Below are 14650 nucleotides of genomic sequence, written 5' to 3'. Positions count from 1 at the left end.
ACATGCTAGGTTTTGACCTAGTTTAACACATGTAGCAGTTTCCCAAAGACCTGGAAACAGAATCTGATGTCTAAAAACAGTGAAGTCTCCTTTAAGACGATTAGAGCAGAAATTAGGCACATCATTTTGTATTTGTGAGGGTGATTTTAAGTCATGGATAAACATTGCCTTAAAATTTAATTCAGCATGCACTGAGATTAAGGCTTTTAAAAACACACAATTCGACTTCGATTTGGAAACAACGCATTCATAACCTCAGAATCCCGAAGACGATGTGGGCGGAGCCAACCACGGTCAAAATGTGATTATCTGCATCATAACTTATATCATGTGTATGTTTTTGTTCATATTTGCTCGCTTGTTAACTTCTTTAATCAAAAATAAAAGACTTCACCTTCTGTCGTGCTGTAGGTCATTGGTTGCAAACTACTGAATACTTTCCCTTTATTTATGACACTGTGCTGATTTGGTGTGTAAGCAAGTGTTGAGGACAGGCTGGAATTACCTCTCCTTAAATGATGTTAAAGGCAGGATAGGCTGTTGTTTGTTTGATAAACGTTTTGTTTGTATTTATTGAAATCTGCTTCACACTAAGACAGCTGTTAGCAAATTATCGCTCAGTATCAGTGGCTGTTGAAGACGTGTTATTAGCCGGTCTGATTGTTGCGTTCAGACTGAATGAAATGATTGGATGGTTTGTCAACCAACCTACTGGCCTACTAGGGTTGTCAATTTTCCCAAAAATCAAGTTCGAACGAATTCAACGTGATATAAATTATATCGAACACTAACGTCAACAACCCCCCCCCCAAGAGCGGGTCGGTAGAGTAAGTAGGTGTGTGTGCACGAGTTACGTGAAGTGTCGGGGACTGAAGCAGCGGAAGAGCAGAGCAAAGAGTGAGAAAACAAATGTACAGTTTAGGCTGTGTTTGTGCATAATAAAACCTACGACTTCTCAAGCTTCAGCTTCGGCCCTGGGGCAGAACAACAATAAGTCTCCCCTGTGCTTTCTGACTACGGTCGGGACGCTGAAGCAGGAAAGGTTAACGGCGGCTTGGCTCGTTAGTTTCCTCCATTGGTTTGTAGCAGGCAGCGTGTTATCGCCAAACGTGAGGGCACTCTGGAGAGCAGATTACTAATTTGTTCCTGGGCGAGCGTTTTCTGCTTTTGAACTCGATCACATCATTCCAGTTCAAACTATTAATAATTCACCAGGTTCAAACAATATATCGACTTTCCATTGACAAGTGACAGCCTTACATGAGTGCACGCTGCCCATCCACAATTCTTTCACAAAATGAAGCTAGCGAGCTAATTGCACAAGAATGGATTAATCTCTCTTGGGTTCGTCTCGCACAGTGAGGCAGAGAAGGGTTTTGTCATTTCTCTGCTCTCAGACTTTAAGCTCCAGCACACTTTTGCTCTTTTCTTCCGGAGTTGCCAGCTTTAAGTTAGCATGCCAGATTTCAACAGAGGGAAAGATCAAAGAGAAACGTTAGAGGAGGGGAAAAATGGAGGTTGCTGTCTCGGGCATACTGAGTGAATGACTGTAGGGTGGGAGGAAAACGGAGAGCAAGAAGCCGAGTAAGAAGCAAGTCGGCGTGGCATTAAAAAGGAGGCTGACAGTCGAAAGCTAGATCGGGTGATACAGAAAGATAAGAGATGAAGACAGGATGCACAGAGAGAGAGAGAGAGAGAGAGAGAGAGAGAGAGAGAGAGAGAGAGAGAGATATGGGGCTGATGGAGCAGCCGTTTGACGCTAACAGCACACATGTATACAAGCATGAAATTATCTCCTTGGTCACATGATGTTTGCAGTTGTCTGGATGTGAACGAATGCATACAAAGGGAGACAAAGGGAGGGTGGATGGGTAGAGGGAGAGAAATGGAAAAGACACAAAGACGAGGGAGAGTCATGTGTCCTCGGGGACGCTGCGGACCACAGACACAGAGTCACATGACAGCAGGGAGCAGGTAAACACACCACAAGCACTTTATTCACATATTCAGGAAAGTGCAGCTCTGGCTAATCATCCAGCACGCACACATACTGTGCTGTAGACTGAAGGTGTACTTTATAGAGTATGCAGTAAAGAAATAAGGTGAGAAAGGTCAAGAAAGTCAGATTTTAACTGGTTATTTATTTAAAACAGTTTCTTCTAAAAAACTACGACATAAGTAAACAAGAGGCACTTGAGGCCGGAGAGTTAATCATGGATGAAGAGATTCACTACATCTTCACAAGGCCACACGCAGGCAGCACTACGCCCTCGTTACCTGAACACAGACGGAAACTCTGACCCGACTCGGACAGTGAAAAAAGCAACACAAGAGGCCGGTCTTAAAATAGCTCCAGGAAGAACGAGGGCTGTCATGGCGCTGGTCCCAAAGCACAGAGCTGGACACTTAACAAACTCGCTTGGGGACAGAAAGACGGAGGACTAAGGGAGTGTGCGTGGAGAAAAGAAAAGGGAAGCACAGCCGAGTCAGAGAAGCCTGTGCATTTCTATTAAAACTGTACTGCCAGTTTGTGTTATGTAAAAATCAGATATTAGGGCTTTAAGTAGCGATAGTGTCCATTATCAACCTAAAGTGACAACTGAGCACATATAGTATAGTTTCCCACATCCCAAGATTACTTTTTTTAGGACTCTAGGACACGGTCGACTGTCCTCTCTCTCTCAGTTGAGGTATACAAAAGGCCAAAAAATATTCGTACGAAAAAAAAAGGCTGACACAGGTCATAATGACAGCCCGACGAGCAACTTAATATACATTATGTTCTTATGGAAACCGTACGCGGACATGCATCCATACATTATATTTACTCCATTTCTTTTTTTCCTCTACTCTGGGCATATGATCATCAGACGTTATGGTGGCGCAGCGCTGTTACCTCGAGATAACGAGATAAATAAGTCGAGATCTCGAGAAAACAACCGGAAATTACTTGAATAAAATGTATGGATGCATGTCCGCTTAGGGCTTCCGTACCTTCTGTCTCCTTCCTTCAGGATGTAGAAACGATACGACTTATTCCCTCCAGAAACTTAATGAAACAATACTTTTGAAATAAACAAGAAAGCGAGAAAAAGAAAGTTAAAGCAAAGAATTACACGGTTTTACAAAACATGATTTTCTCCAACAGCATACAATTACACATTTCTAAGTTCTGCCTAAAGACTGTGTATAAAGATGGACAACGCGTCTCCATCTAATGTCACTGTCTGAGTCTGTGCAGTAGAGATCGGCAGGTGGAGCCACGGTAACGTGTCCCGTCTCTTCCGCTAACCAAAACACACATTTAGCTGAAAGAAAAAACACATCAAAGATCCCGCACGTCGGCATATGTAACAGCAGAACAGCTTCTTGTGTTGGTCTGAAGCAGATGTTTATGCAAAGTTCAGTGACTGTAGTGTTAGCGTTAGCCGGATTTGTCAACAGAGCTGTCAATCATCCTTCTTACAGCACCAAATTACTTAAAAGTAAATTAACTAACTATAATGACAGAAAACATGTTTGACAAAAATGTATTTGGTGTGTATTTTGGTTTCATAGTTTGACTCATGTCCCATCTGTTAACATGAAGGAGGCGGGCTTTATGACCTGTACTGCAGCCTACCAGCAGGGGGCGATAGAGTTTGGCTTCACTCTGAGGGAGCTGTCACGTCGTCCATCTTTTTATAGTCTATGGTCATGCCTCCCCTTGCTCTCCACCAGGACTCTTTTTCCTGCATGCAGCCAAAGCAGCAGGCTACGCACTGAAACCAGAACACACAGCAGGCTTTACATAACGCTTGTAAAGGAGACCTCCATCATAGTGAACACTGACCGCCTGATACTCAGTATTGATGTGTGATGTGTCAATAACAACCTCCAAATGCAGATACGGACACACAAACTGTGCACAGAGCACTGATCACATCGACTGGCAGAGTTACGAGCTCGAGCAGCATCAGAGGTTTGGTGTTTGGAATCAATGCGGCGTCTCTGAGCGACGGAGAATAAAACAACGAGCAACAGCCAGCGACGTAAAGAGCCCGCGCCGGATCAAACCGGTTTTCTTCACCTCTCTCTCTCTGACACAGAACCCACCGTCAACACGTCAAACATCAAACCTCACCATGCATGTCATCCGGTGGTTGCCATGCCAACGGTGAAGCTTTCATCTGGCTCTGCACTTATCCCCGAGTCCTTTTGTTTGTCAGGGCAGCTCCCCCTCGTTGGGTAACCTCGGTCTCCGAGGAGTGTTTGTTAACATGAGATCTTCAGTGGAGGGTGCTCGGAAGGGTGTGCGTGTGTGTGTGTGTGTGTGTGTGTGTGTGTGTGTGTGTGTGTGTGTGTGTGTGTGTGGGCGGGAAAACAAAGCACAAAAAAGGATGGAAAAAGCTTCGATGTGCCTCTTTTTGTGATGGGTGAAAGACAGAGAAAGTACGTGTTTGCTCATCCTCTCAGAGATGAAAAGGCGCCTGATCGATGAATAACCTCTAATTACTGTCGTCAACATCACAACACTCTCTCCTGACAACTTCAGCTGTCGCCTCCCATCCTCTCCACGAGCACTGAAACAGAAACGCGCTCGTTTACATCATTGCAAGTGGCTCGTTTGCTTAAGTAGCGCCGTGCACGCGGGTTTAACACTCCACTATGATAAATAAAGGATTTGCATCGAATATCGATGTCTGAAGCCGCCTAACCCGATTCGGCAGTTCAGAGATCAAAAGGTGGATGAACGCTCAGTCCTGACTGAACGCTCACAAACAAACGGGCCTCCAAATATATTAAGCAATTCATAATCTGTGTAAAAGCCGCTCGACAGCCCGCAAACAGCCAGAGGATTTGGTATTAGTCATAATCCACCCAATTACATGATGAATGGAGCGGTGGAGGGAGGGAGACGTGAGGGAAAAAGACAGAAAAACATCGACTGTGGGTGTGCTGACAGACAAAGATTAATATTAGAACTGCTGTTTCGCTTTTATGCTGTTTGACCACCAGGAATAGAGATATAGTAGCACTGTATTGCAGAATGATGAGGGTATGGGGAACAGGGAGAAAATGAGGCTGTGGCTAATATGGGAAGAAAGATACATTTAATACAGGGCTGCACAATTAATCGAATGTTTATCCTGATCACGATCTTTGCTTCCCACGATTGAAAGAAAAAGATTGATGGCGATATCGACGTTTAAAATGCTCCACCCGAAGAAAACTCAGCTGAATATCAAATCAAGCGCTCCCTAAGCCGTGCAGCGGCAGTTTAGAGAGGAAGAGTAGACAACAGAGACGGTCGGGAGAAACAAAAGTCAAATGTCTGGAACAGAAGGCGAAGAGCTGCACCCCCGAAACGGCTCGTCATTGGTTGTTTGGCGGTATTTCGGGTTTAAGGCAAGTGATGTTAAAGTTGTAATCTCGAACATCTCAGTTTTGTTCTCTTTGGCGGCACCTGTGGCGATAAACGGTAATTGCGGGAGCACACTTCCCAATCATCCACGGTTGGCTCCGGTTGTAACTCTTGATTTTCCTCGCTGATGGTCGCTTTCATTTTTAGACTGTTTGCTTCATCTGAGCGTCGAGTTTGTTTCTTTTTCTTTGGATTTTCACTTCTTGTTGAAGTTGTATCTGTAGTCATCCATCTTTTCTTTGTTTGTTCAGCCATAGTAGATTACTGTTTACTCGCAACACTTGCAGAGAGCGGAAAAGCAGCCGCTTAGCTCCGCCTACCCTCTCTGGCAGACCAACCACTGCTGGCCATAGGCTACTATCACCATTGTGTTACCTCATTCGGCGATAGATAGAGACTTAACAGACATTTATTTAAATGAAAATCTTTGAGATTATTACTTTAATACACTTAATGCTATATCAGTTTTTTGGCCCTAAGAACAGCCCTCTGGAGTGCTCGTCATTGACATGTGATGACCCACGATATTGGCTAAAAGGTAGCCGCTCCCCGGCTATATCTGTGGTGCAATGCAATGTGATCTGCAGAAGCCCCACTGACAGTTTAACCTTAACTTCTGCAGAAAGTGTGACTTTGCATATTGTACGGTTTGCTAGATAACAGACACGTAGACACTATTTTATTGTGAAAGGACACGTGTGCATGAAGCTGCATGAACATGTACCGTACATGCTGCTTCATCGTACACTTACTGTCTAAATGGAAAAGCCTGAGGAGCAGCAATCGGCCCCTGTCACTGTGACGAGCGGCCACAAGTGTCACAGCTAATGGCTTCTGACGCTGCCCTGTATGTGTGTGTGTGTGTGTGTGTGTGTGTGTGTGTGTGTGTGTATGCCCTCAATGACCAGCTTTTCACCAGGATATGGATTTAATAAAAGCACACCGCTCAGCTGAGCTATATGACTATAATGATTTAGAGTAGCTGCACAGACAAGTTCTATCTGTTTGTGCCCACACTAAAGAGTGAGGGGGGGGGGCAGGGGGGGCGGTAATGGGTGGTGCTTTCCTCGTACCGCTGTTATCTTGCCAAACAGGAAGTTAACGGTTGAGAGAAAGGAGGAAGTCTTTGCTGACTCGATCGCACACAGAGATTTGACCTGCACTCTGAAAACGCACTTGTTATGCACACACTGCGCTCAGCATGGGAGATAAATGCAGGGCAGGTAAAAGTAAAGGTAGACCCATACACACCTGCGCTGCAACCTTTATCAACAGTCACATGATTAAGGTTAAGGTTAATCTTTACACAGTTTTCCCATTCACCCTCCTGCTGCTGTAAACACTGCAGTCGTAGTAGTCCCCAACAAATGATTTTCTCCTGTTTGCTGAAAACTACAGTCCCCAGCTTTTAACTGGTATTAGTCTTTATTTAAATAGATGTTTCCGTGCCTTCAAAGTTTCATCTTCAAAAGGATCTAATCAGCTTGTGGCTGAGTCCCACTGGCTGGACAGGGAGAAGGCATTTAGATGTGACTGACAGCTGAGAGTCGTTTTCATCTTTAATGAGATTCTCTGACAGCTAGAGAGACGAAGAATAACAATAGCTCTGTACTTTCAATATGACTGCAGAAAAATGAGTAAAAAATATATATTGATAGCGTTTGCAATTTTCGCCCAAAGTGTTCCGCCTCTTTTGTCAGACGGTTTTTCCTGCATGCGACTAAAGCCAATCAAACATGATTGGTCAGAACTTCTCAGACAACAAGCTGACGACAAATGACACCAGAATGCTTTCAACAACTAAATCTTGTTCTTCCGTACAGATCCTGCATTCATGCCCATATTTCAGTACATAGAGACAGTGTTGTGACCAAGTCATCTTTGCTCAAGTCTCAAGCAAGTCTCGAGTCATACAGAGACAGCACTCTTAGCTGTAGTATCCGGTCTTTATAAAGAGTTAGTAGCTCATCTAATAATGATATTATCGGTCAATTTATATAACCTGTTCAAAAAGTATGACAGTGAATTGTATCTGTGTTATCTTGGCACAGACGCAGTCATGATGATGGTCTGCTCTGAGACCGTGTTGAGTAGTAACGAGTACGACTGATGAGGCTTCTCTTTGGGGGCTTTGATGTTGCGTGTTGCCATAGCGAGGAGTTTGACTGACAGCCAGCCATCCAATCATGACAATCACATACGGGGGAGCTTTTTGGGTCGTCCAATCATGATTCCCAGTTTGCGCTGCGTACATACTTGATAGTTAGAAACTTGACAACATTGAATTATATGGTTTTATATTTAACAGCGAACATTCAAACTAATGAACACACGCAAGTCATCCGAGTCATCATGCCTCATGTCCAAGTCGAGTCTCAAGTCATTTATTTTTTGTCAAGTCAAGTCGCAAGTCATCAAAACTCAAGTCGACTCGAGTCCACGTCTCTGCATAGAGATCCCTGTGAGCCAAACTATATGTCCATCAGCCTCTTACTACCTCAGAGAATTCATACGATCCATGCATCCTGAGATCAGACCTTGTGGACACCTGACGTGTATGCTAATGCAATGCTGGAACATCTGTTGAAGTTTCAAGGAAAGTCAGAGGGACTTTCCATTAATTCCTCCCGCTCAGGTACGACGCCATGTGATTCAAATCAGAGCCTGACAATACTATTAAAGTGTGAATGTCCTGGAGGATAGAGGATGGGTAATTAAAGCAGAGAAAAGAACATGTTCATCGTTCCTGTCAGACCTCAACTTCTCCTTATAAATGTCAGAATGACTTTGAAAAAGTGTCACATTGCGTCACACTACTCAATGATATTTTAGATGGTAGAATGCTTCTAACTTTGGGTAACATCCCCTTTTGTTTCAACATGGAAATGCCCTCATGGAGGCAAGCGAAGCTCTCTCTCACTGAGTGAAGGGAAACAGAATCCTGACCTTCACCCCGTCCGGGATGAACTGGAACATTGACTGAGAGCCAGGCCTTCATGCCTGACCTCAGTGACCCGGACCTCACTAATGGTCCTCTAGCTTAATGGAAACCAATACCAAATAATGCCCCGGGTTTTAGAAAGCAAGCAAAAATCATTGAGATTATTACTTTAATAAGTTAGTTTTATACACAGATTATTGTGTTGCTGACCTCGACTCTCTTAATCCCCTTCACCTTAAAGCTTGAGATTTAAAACCGCCTCCTAGAATTAAGAAAGTGCAGCGACACAGACGCGCGAACACATCTCAACATGAGAGTTTAAAGTGACAAACTGGATCAGACCATGAAGGGTGAACGTCTGGATCACAAAAAAAGGGCCCCAAAGCTTTTACTTGTCAAAATATGAACTGCAGCTGAACTTGAGAGTTCAAAGCCTGCAGCACACACGCAGAGACACACACTTTTCTGTGTGTCTCCGATGTGACAGAGTGAAGACCCTTTTTACCCGCAAACTACAGTTTGTTCAGATGGTCAAGGCGCCCTTTAGGCCACCAAAGATGCTAAGGAAGTGAGCGAGGTTTGGTGCTAAGTAAAGAGACGTCGAGAAGAAGGAGACACAATTAAGCGAGGCAGGGAGCAGCCGTTCAAGGCCATGGATCACTTCCAGCACGCATCCTCCCACACGCACACACACACACACAAGAGGAGGAGAGAAGCAGTCTTACCTTGAGATGTTAGAGGCATTCAATCTCCTCCTGCAACACGACCTGCACTGCCACACAGAACGCCACGGCCATGGATCATGGCGCTAACATGCCTGAAAAACAGACAGGATAATAAATTAGCTTAATGGGTTCAACATACAACTGTGATTCATCATTTCAACGTCTTACGCTAATGTTGGGGTGTTGCATTGATGTTTAGGGGATCAACAAGTTCAGATTTAAGTGGAAGATACAGGAAGGCCAGAGGTAGTTGGATCAACTTTGGATAAACTGCACTTGTTTTGCACATAGATCTATATTACAAGTAACATTTCAACTCCTTAAAGATGTAGTTCACAGGAGGACACAAGAGGCTAGGAATCCCCTCTAAATTATCTGAGAAGCGATGTCACACGGGCCTGCAATGATCTCACCCTGGAATAAAGAGAGTAAAGAGGGGATTTAGTGTAATTAGGTGAGACGGAGATGAAAGTCTCAGCGATCGATGTCTTCTTGTAGGGCTGTGATGCTGTGGCCTGCTATAAGAAGGAGAGGAGAGGAGAGGGATGAGAATATCTGTAGACATGCACAGTTCACATAAAGCTACATGGATATGAGCTAATAAATGCACCAGTAACCAAGGAGGCAGTGCTATGATCCAACCCCTGAGAGGCTCATGGATGTAAAACTAATATTTGAATGTGCTGTAATAAGGAAGTAACAGCACACTGCTTTAAGCTACTGTAGCATCCTTCTGTAACAGGAAGGGGACATTTGTGCTCGTGCTTCTCTGTTCTGTTCTGTTACTAGAAATAATCAAAAATATTTAGAGCTGCGGCTCTTCTGGCTCCTTCCGCCCCTTTGTCCTCCTCACATCTCGGCTTTAGCTCTGACTAAGCCGGACTGTAATACATCCTTGGACCCGACAGCTGATACAAAAAAGAAACCTACCGTTAATCTTTCCGTGGTTATCGCATCTTCGTGTGCAGGGCCACTGGTCCTCTCTGCATCCAGGCTTTGAATCTGCGTAATGAGGAGGATCCTCCTGCGCGGAGAGCCTGCGGAGGGATGCCGAGGGGCTGGCTGGCTGGCTGGCTGGCCTGTGCACCCAGCGAGAGTCCGGAGCACACAGCGATCAAATCCCTGCTCGGCTTCTCTTCTTATTTTTACGCCACAGATGCACGAGCTCCCAGGGCGTGTGTTGTTTTGGTGAATGGGAGTTGGTCAGCGCCACACCCCCTCCTCCTGCAAACCATTTAAATGATGTTTACACCCAGAAGGAGAAGAAGAGGAAGAAGCATCCCAGCGTCGGCGCGTTGATGGTGATTCATATTTTATTGTGTTGCAGCAGCGGAGGCTGAATTGCGTCACGGCGTTGCAGTGTGCCTATCAGACGCGGATTTCCCTCCACAAACAGAGCCGACAGCCTTTTAAAAAGCCCAAAGCTAGAGCAGCAGGGGGGAACACAATATCGCAAAAATAAAAATAGGCTGATTGGATATTTATCTACAAAACACCATGCTGTTCATAAAACCTAAACGCTCTGAGACCGATCAACCGGGTGCTCAGTGGTTCTGTTAGCCGGAAGATCCATCCGAATTTCGGCTTGTTAAATCTGATGATAATCGTTTGGACAGGCTGCCACCTGCCGGACTGAGGGGATCACGCCAGGGAGGGAGACTGGCCACTTGTGTGTAAGCATCTCCATAGAGAGAGAGAGCAGGCAGGCGTCTGTATACGCAGCCGCGTCCTTTCTTCCTTTCTCACAAACAGAGTGTTAGAAACTTTCATACCCTTCGTGTTGATTGATTTGCAAATGTTGATCGATGCATCTGAGATGATTTAAAGTCTGCTTTGGGTGGTGAGGGAGCCATCTAGTGGACATAGCGAGGCCCACAGCCAAACTTCCTGCTCAGTCAATAACATTATGCACCTTGCTTGATTCTATTGGTCTTAAATGTACATATATATACCCAAATTAATCTCGATTTACTCTCCTCTTGTCCAAATTGTAATTATATTTCCTACCTGCACAATAAAATAAAAACGAATCCTGATAAATATGTTCGACAAGATTTACTCTTACTGAAACAGTTTCTGCATCTGTGAAGTTTACATGTTGGTTTCTTAAATTTGTCAACCAAGCATTTTCAACCTTTAGGAAGTCTTTCAAGGATGTTGTTTCACTATTTATCTTCCTCTTTGATAGATCATGGTACTTATTGTTATCACCGAAAGGTCACATTTCTTCTTGAGTCATCATCCTGTTCCTGCGATTGTGTTAAAGCCTTTCATTCGAGCGGCATCGCAACTGTTTAAAAATATTGTCCATTCATAATTGATGTGTCAAACTGCTGATTTAATCTCATTCTGCATACAGTGTGCACACAAACTGCATCCAAATCCAGCACCTTTCTCATAGGAGTACATCTGGTGTATGGATTAGCAGCACCACCCTCAGGCCACAGTGAGCACTTCAGACCAGCTGCTTTGAGGGTGACTGAATATATTAGAGGTCTTTTTTTGTGCAAATAAATGATATAAAGGGATTCCACTTAAGAAAAAGGAACCTGAGTGAGCTCGGGTTAATTATCCACTGATTCTTCAGGATGTGAGCAGGATGCTTTCCTGATGTTCAGCATCTTCCCATCACTGTCCCAAGACTTTCATTCACTCCTTTTCATACAATTCTTCTCCAGTATAAAACAAAGGCTGTTTGAAGTATTAAAAACGTATAATCACTTGACTCATATATGGAGATTCCAGTTATTTATGCTGGTTATTGGTGCTTCTAATAATAATATAATCATTTGTATTTATGTATGCAACTATTTCTTTCACAAAAGTCCCGTAAAGAAGGTTTAGATTTGTGATTACGTCGTATCTGTGGGAGCTATGGAAAAAACCAGGGGTAACTTCCATGTAAGTGTTCACATGCTTGTGAAATACAAATAAATTCTGATTCTAATATTGCCAGAAAATGTTTTGATACACTGTTTGATATGTTTCCAAGTGTTTTGCATTTTTATCCTCAACAAGAGACAGTAGAAGAGAAGTCACTGCACTTTCTAGTCTTCTGACCCCACTACATGTCTGTATTCACCCTTTTATACACACTTCATACATTAATATAGTTCTAAACTACATATTTACACAAAAGGTGCTTAACACAACAATATTTGTCCTGAATTCCCGACATAACCTTCAACGCCTTGTACCTACCCTCACAGGTAACAGGTGACACTAGTCAAAGATCAAATCAGGCTGAACCTTGCATCATTTTAATGTAATATTACAATAATTTATTGAATTTAAAACACAAGATACTTGTGTTTTAATGATACGGATAAGTGCTAAGTAAAGAAACCCCTCCCCTCCTGCCGTCACCACAATACTTCTAATTAACCAATCACATGAGCTTTAGTGGTCACAGCAACCCAAGCAGCTCTGCCACATTCAACAGCCCCAGGCTCCGTACATGCCAGCTCCAGGTACTGAAAGCACTGATACAACCTGGCCTACCACATGGCCATTCAACAGACGTAGTTAAAGTGGTAATCTCGAAGATCTCAGTTTCGTTCTCTTTGGCGCCACTTGTGGTGATAAACAGTAATTGTGGGAGCACACTTCCCAGATATCCAGACAGTGCTGCGTGTGTGACGTCCACGGTTGGCTCCGGTTGTAACTCTTGATTTTCCTGGCTGACAGTCGCTTTCCTTTTCAGACTGTTTGCTTCATCTGAGCGTCGAGTTTGTTTCTTTTTCTTTGGATTTTCACTTCTTGTTGAAGTTGTATCTGTAGTCATCCATCTTTTCTTTGTTTGTTCAGCCATAGTAGATTACTGTTTACACGCAACACTTGCAGAGAGCGGAAAAGCAGCCGCTTAGCTCCGCCTACCCTCTCTGGCAGACCAACCACTGCTGGGTGATGGAAAACCCGTCACTAACTGGGCACTAACTTTTATTTTTTATGAAAATCAAGATTATTACTTTAAAGTTGAATCTTCAGCTGCAGATGAGCTTTTTAAATTTCAGGGCAAGTGGATAAACTCCATCTGTAGATGAAGGTCAAAGGTCAAGAGTGAACTCTGCCTTCAATCAAACATGGGGGAGAATTCTTCAGAGCTCTCATTAGATCATCTACAATTAAATGCAGCTGAAGATGTGATATGATTCCCGTCGAGAGACTGTGGGACACTTTTTGCATTTGTCAAGTCATGGATTTTATTCTCTTTAAACAAAGAGCCGTGTTTTAATCAAATGTTTTAAATGTGTGCAGCATGATGAAGGTTTGTGTGAGGGAGATGGTTTGTCTGAGTCCGTCTAAAGGTTGCTGATGTACAATTGAGATATGAAGAACAAGAGAAATAAAGAGGTTAATTATCACTTATATAACACAGCCTCGGCCCTCTGTACGGGTTCAGTAGCTCCCTCTACCTCTCAGAAGTTATTTAACAGAGTGATTCACATCAAAGCACTCAGGACCCCCGCTGCTAAACTCAAAGGCCAGACAGCCCATCTCCACTCTGACGCTCTAATAACCGAGCCTTTATGAAGTTCATAAAACCCACTCCTCACTAGATCACTGCAGATGGTGGGCCAGGCTAATGGCTGGAAAAGTAGCACAGACTGCCACCTCGCTTGGACTCCTTTGAACTGAAGCGTACGCAGATTGAACAGGGGGGCCACCATATGCATGTTTCTGTGTGTGTGTTTGAAAGGACTCAATCTCTCAGTGTAAATGTGTGAGTGTGTGTGTGTGTGTGTGTGTGCCTTCGTCCCTATCCTGTCACAGCAGGGGAGCGACATGAAAGCCTTTCTACAGTGTTTGGTAATTGCAAAGACCTCCGTTCTGCCTAAACAGCAAAAGAGACGACAACCTCATCAGGACACGGTCGAATCCAACACACACACACACACACACATACGGTACAGATGCACACACACCTTTGGGGCAGCTGACCAATCAATAGTCTTGACTGTGTAAAAGTACACAGAAGTGTGTACTGGGTGCTTTTTCTTTTCCACACAGGCCTTTCTTTGTTGTGTGTAACCTTTTGATCTAAATGAAAAAAGAGGGGAGGGGGGGTTAGGTAGGCCGATGTGTTCGAGAGGGGAAGTTATGCTAAAAGGGGCAGAGGGGGGTGAGTTGCCACCTTTTCATCTTACCTCTCCTCTGTGCAGCTTTATAACGAATGTCAACGCTGATAACAAAGCCTCATTTGCATATCATAATCCCCATCTCTCGACCTTGTGATCAGGTGTGCTCAGAAGCTCGGCTGCGCTCTTTCAAAAAGAGAAAAAGATAGAGAGCAAGAGAGGGGAAAAAAGTCTGCTCACTTTGAAAGCTGTTTGAAGTTCTCTGCCCGAGTTCAAATAACACTAAAACATGTGCATGGCATTGAGTGGCTGATTTGTATTAAAAAGAAGAAAGGCAGAGGGATGGAGGGATGAAAGGAGGTCAGGGAGGGGAGGCTGAGGGAACTTTCTGGAGCGAGTGAGGCCAAAATCCTTTGGATCTCATGTCAGTACATATAAGGAGGAGCGGGCGCTTTTATATTTGATCTTTGAACTTAAACCTGACGTGATAAGCACTTTGACC

The 14650-nt window shown here is 44.0% G+C and overlaps 1 protein-coding gene across 2 annotated transcripts in view; it reads right to left on the bottom strand.

The window, feature by feature from the left end:
- Positions 1-10143, bottom strand: part of tex2 (testis expressed 2) — a 49019-nt gene extending 38876 nt beyond the window's left edge. For both annotated transcript variants that reach the window (XM_069673964.1, XM_069673965.1), the window contains exons 1-2: positions 10001-10143; positions 9071-9162 (exon numbers count right to left, since the gene is read on the bottom strand). The gene's annotated coding sequence lies outside the window, so the exon portion shown is untranslated. The remainder of the gene's footprint in view (positions 1-9070; positions 9163-10000) is intronic.
- Between the last annotated feature and the right edge of the window lie 4507 nt (positions 10144-14650).

Source organism: Semicossyphus pulcher, unplaced genomic scaffold (genome assembly GCF_022749685.1).
Source record: "Semicossyphus pulcher isolate SPU_LCO1_2020_fin unplaced genomic scaffold, fSemPul1.0.p SCAF_23, whole genome shotgun sequence".
Lineage (NCBI taxonomy): Eukaryota > Metazoa > Chordata > Actinopteri > Labriformes > Labridae > Semicossyphus > Semicossyphus pulcher.
Note: the sequence above shows the minus strand (reverse complement) of the source record. Positions and strands in the feature narration are given on the sequence as shown.